This window comes from Anneissia japonica, unplaced genomic scaffold (assembly GCF_011630105.1).
Source record: "Anneissia japonica isolate Jap-2015-1 unplaced genomic scaffold, ASM1163010v1 scaffold3434_len466720_cov178, whole genome shotgun sequence".
NCBI classification, from domain to species: Eukaryota; Metazoa; Echinodermata; class Crinoidea; order Comatulida; family Comatulidae; genus Anneissia; species Anneissia japonica.
In genome coordinates, this window is record NW_022718341.1 from 192,545 (window position 1) to 197,855 (window position 5,311).

The following is a 5,311-nucleotide window of genomic DNA, read 5'->3' on the forward strand; positions in this document are numbered from 1 at the left end:
GGAGGAGAGGGGGGGGGGGGGGGAGAGGAGGACATACCTGTCACAACTGGGCCAATTAGTCTATCTCAATTTAATCGATTTTATTTTTAGAATCTGTCAAATTTTGTAGAAAATACATATTTGTTTATCTCAAACGAAATGTGGCTTTCCTCCCCGAGGGAGGGGGGGGGTGGGGGTGCTACCCGACGGGGACTGCTGTTTCTCTAAACTTAATCTCCTTACCTTTCACATCCATCTAATAATGATTTGGAGTTGAGAGCAAAATAATGTTATCTATCAGACAAATAATGTTATCTATCATAACTTCCTGTTACTATGATAACCAGGAAGTATCTCGAATTGCAGTCAATTCTGATTGGTCACTTCAGTTGAGTACGTGTTTTTGAATTCATGAAGATGGAGTTAAGTCAGTTTATACATTCTTGGAAGGTAGTTTAGCAGTATTATCCACTATGGAGGTAAGAGGTTTGTTTTATTATTCAGTTAATGTCGGTTACTACTAGGGTATGGCATTAATAGGCATGATACAGTAGTGGGTAGTGGTAGTAAGAAAGACTTGGAGAGACCTAGCCTAGGCCAGGCCTGGCATATTTGTGCATAATGCATAGACATAGTCATAGGCATAGACAGTTCACACTGTTCTCTCTCTATGTCAGCTATTTATTCTCAGTGAGGATATAGATAGGCTAGGCTAGTGTAGCCTTAGGGATATAGCCATAGGGCCTTTGTTGGCCTAGCTAAACTGCAGCCTTGCCTAATAGCCTGTTTAGTTATGAGAATTGTAATTAGGCTGTGTTCTCATAATTATTATAATATAGGCTATCAAGTGCATGCTTTAGTTTATTGAAATATGTGGGTGGGGTTAAAGGCTAGTCTTAGTCTAGAAATTATTATTTGCTGAAAGTTAATGTATGTAATCACCAATTATTAATTAATATAAATGGTGACTTATTTCAGAATGTCTCTACTAAAGTTAAAAACTCAAGTGTTGAGTGGTGTAAGGAAGTATTTTGTTTGTTTGAAAGCCTTACTGTGTCTGTGTGGCAGTTGATTGAACAGAAAATTACCGGCTTTCGTCAAAGGTGAATATAATGTTTTCTTTACGTTTTAAGTTTACTGGTCCTAGGTTCTGATTAGCATCATGCTTAAAATAAATTATATGTACTGTATAATGATTGATGACGGTTAATAACCTAAAGACCACTTTTGGGACCGGGATTTTCATGGTCTTCAGCAGCTTCGGTCTCTAGTTAGAATAATAAAAATTAGACATAGTCAATTTGCGACCACAGAAAAGTGGTCTTTATTTAAAGGTAGTCTTTAATTGGACCGGTCTTTCATTAGAGGGAGATCAGTAATCAAATTTAATGTGTACGTAATTAGGCCAAATGGAACAAAAGAGCCAACTGTACTCATTGATAGAGTAAAACAAATGATAGGCCCTAGTACGCAGCCAGTGTATGATGCCCGCTATCATTTGTATGTCCACCCACGTCCTGTACTATTGTCATGTCTGTTTTTCTACTTACCAAGTAAATAGCGGGCATACGTCAGTACACAAATGAAAAAGTTTCTATAAATGGGAGTACACACATTTGTTCTATTTATACCCTTTGATTTGCCCTATAAGGGACATTGAAATTGTAACTGTTTTGAAAACTAAAAAAAAGAACAGGAATGTAAACTGATAATTCACTTTTAAAAAAAAACAAAAAAAAAACTGCTAGTCTCTTACTTATCTTAGCTACTGTACTTTATGCATATCATACTTATACATTAATTTCGAAGAATTATATAACACTTTTAAAATTTTATTTATTAAGGTACATTTAATACAATTTAATTCGTTTTCCTAGACATATGTGGCAAAGACAAGCCAAACCAGTCACTTGTCGGAAAAATCAATTTTTAGTTATTAATACAGGGTTTAACAGTAAAATGAGAGCTATAAAATGGTAAAAGAATCATTTAAATCCAACACTTCGGTATGAAGTTACACAAGTTTAAACATACAGCTGTTTAAAGAACAATATTTTAGAAATCAGCCTTCAAAGTTTACGATTTCAGCCATTTCTTAGGCAGAAACCATCACCAAATCGTAAAAAATTGTTGTTTTAACAGTGAAAATGAGGGAAATAACAGCATAGCATGATGTATAGATATAAAGGCTAGTTGAGTGCAATAAAACAGATTTCCAAACTTTTGAAATTCCAGCATGTTTTGGCAATTATCTCCAAAACAGGATTTGCGACGAGTGACTGGTTTGGCTTGTCTTTGCCACATATATCACCTTAATTAAGATTATTTTAAAAATAACAAATTGAGCATAGGTATTTCAATTGAAAAAAGGCCATTTTCCCCTGCCCCCTTAATTTCTTATAATTGACCTGTATTTTCTGATTTTTTTATTCATTTTTATTTTTTCAAAAAAGGGTTTTAAAATGCCCATTACAATGAAATGCATATGCTCTGTTTTACATTCTTGGCATGTTTTTTTTTCGTGTTTAAAAGCACATAGAGGTTTCCATAATATGTGCTCTATATATAACTTTATAAAGCCATTATTATTCTTATTTCAGATTTTGTTATTGTTATATCTCTCAGCAAGTGTAAAACTCCGAAAAAAGTTAGTACAAGCCAACGTGATTCAATATTTCAAGCTTGATTTGTTCAACTGCAGAATTCACACTATCTGATCTTTTAGCAAGAATTTTAATTTAGCTTGCTACCATCGGACATGAAAAAGCATCTTTGTGGACAGCTACTTCAATATACAAAGAATGCTGGTTAATGCATGCTAACACACAAGGTTCTTGTGATTATTGTTTTATATACAGTTATAAACTCTAGTGATTCTTTAATATAATAGGCCTACATTACGGACAAAAATGCTGATTTATACAGGACTATAAAGCGAAGGACTCTAGAATAAGCTTGAATTTAGGTACAGTATGTGTAGCAAAAGACTTTACCAGTTTTTAATTAAAGAAATTATGGTTTGTATAATCTTAAACTCAGTGTTTTTTGTAAGTCTACAGGAGTTGATTAAAGCCATTGTTATTATTTTTACAGAAAATATCTGGCACAAATTAAAGACCAGTTGGAACTTGGACCAATTGAAAACCATTTAGAACTTGGATCAATTAAAGGCCAGTTGGAATTGGGACCAGTTGGAACTGGGATCAGTTGGATTGTCCAAAAACACAACACCAACTGGTCCCAGTTCCGACTGGTCCAACTGGAATTTGGGACCAGTTGGAACTGGGACCAGTTGAATTGTCCAAAACCACAACCCGCAACTGGTTCCAGTTCCAACTGGTCTAACTGGAATTTAAAACCAGTTGGAGTTGGGACCAGTTGGAACTGGGACCAGTTGAATTGTCCAAAAACACAACACGTAACTGGTTCCAGTTCCAACTGGTCTAACTGGAATTTTCACCTGGGTTGTATCATTATTAAACGATGTGATGCACATTGTAAGTTATCAGGCCGAACGTGTTTGTTTATTTTAATGAAGGTCTTTGGGGAGAGGTGAAAGCATACTTAAAACAAATATAAAGCCACATACTGTAACGGTATCGGAAACAATATACGGTACATTTTTGTATAGTCTCTATTCATTTCTAGTTTTGGAACACTGTTAGACAGATAATTAGCCAAGATGTGTTTGAACTTTACTTGGAAAAAAACGTACATGCAATTTTAGTCGAAGCACGAAACTTCTAAATCTATATTTACCAGTGGCGTATGTAGAGAGTGTGGTGAGGCTTATTTTTCGACCGAGCGCACCTCACTTAATCTTTTTTTACATTCGCATCCTTTCCCTATCCCACATCATGGGCGGCGGAAGCGGGGGGCCGGGGGGCCCGGGCCCCCCACTTTTTGGCGAAAAATATATGTCTGGAGAATTTTGTATGATGGGAAATGCAAAAAAAGAAGGAGGGAAGAAGGAAAAGGATGGGAAAGAGAATGTTTATCCAGTACCTGACCGAGTTACCTTTTCTCGCAATTCACATTGGCGGATCTGGGAGGAGGGGATCATGGGTCCTGACCCCTCCCTTGTGCAACAAAAAAAAGGGGGGAAAGAAAAGGATTCTAGACCTACCTTTTCATGACCCGTGAGCTGATTTTTTTTTTTTTTTTTTTTTTGCTATTAGAAAATTAGAATTTTGAAGAACATAAAATTCATTAAAACACACTTCAAATGTCGGGAAAGCTCAATTCCCGCCATCTAGGAATTAAAATTTTCCCGGGGGAGAACCCCCGGACCACCCTTTCTTTTTTGGGATTTATCGATTCATGGAAAAAAGAATACGCATGCAACTACTCATTTGTTTATGTATGTATACACACATAAAATACAAAATGAGAAAACTTTACCTGACCTTTTTAAAGAGGGGAAAACCTTGAATTTTGAAAATCTTTAAAAGTCATTAAAAGACATTTCAGAAGTCAGGTAAGCTCATCTCCCGCCATCTAGAAATCGAAATTTTTCCGGAGAAGCCGGACCCTTTATCTTTGTAGTTCATTGATTAATTGAATCATTTTCAAGGGGTCTGGGGAACCTTGAATTCTGAAATAAAAGTCATTAAAAGACACCACAGAAGTCGGGGAAAGCTCATTTCCCGCCACCTAGGAATCAAAATTTTCCCGGGGAAGAACCACATGACCTCCCCACCTTTCTTTTTGGGATTTATCGATTCATTCAAAAACTACGTATGCAACTTACTCAATCTTTTTTTATGTATGTATAAACACATAAGGCCTATTTACTGTAATAACAATGGGAAAAAAATTATCTGACCGTTTTCAGGAGTGGAAAACCTTGAAATTTGAAGAACTTAATTACTTTTAAGTTCTTCAAAATTCAAGGTGTTCCCCTCTTGAAAATTATTATAATGAATCAATGAACCCAGGGAAAGGGATGTTCGAGTTCTTCCCGGAAAAATGTTGATTTCAAAATGGTGAACAATGAGATTTCCCGACTTCTGAAGTATTTTTTTTCGACTTTAATTTAAAAGACACCTCAGAAGTCGGGAAAGCTCATTTTCCGCCTTCTAGGAATCAAAATTTTCCTGGGGAAGAACACCCGGAACCCCCCCTCCTTTTTTTTGGGATTCATCGATTCATGGAAAATTCGTATGCAACTACTCATTTTTTTTAAATTGTTATGTATGTATACACACATAAGCCCTATTTACTGTAATAACAATGGGAAAAAATTACCAGACCGTTATCAAGGTGGGAAAACCTTGAATTTTGAAGAACATAAAAGTAATTAAAAGACACCACAGAAGTCGGGAAAGCTCAT

At 35.9% G+C, this 5,311-nt stretch overlaps 1 protein-coding gene and 1 long non-coding RNA gene across 3 annotated transcripts in view; both read left to right on the plus strand.

Annotated features, from left to right (window-relative positions):
* The window catches only part of LOC117110526, a 25,406-nt gene that overhangs the window by 1,665 nt on the left and 18,430 nt on the right, over positions 1-5,311 (plus strand). The gene's annotated exons all lie outside the window — the stretch shown is intronic.
* On the plus strand, positions 39-3,899 carry LOC117110539. Of its 2 annotated transcripts, XR_004445715.1 has the most exons (4): positions 39-458; positions 958-1,082; positions 2,580-2,809; positions 3,073-3,899. It is a non-coding gene; the product is annotated as an uncharacterized LOC117110539 (long non-coding RNA). The 2 variants fall into 2 exon arrangements; XR_004445714.1 differs by lacking the exon at positions 3,073-3,899 and having other exon boundaries at positions 2,580-2,959.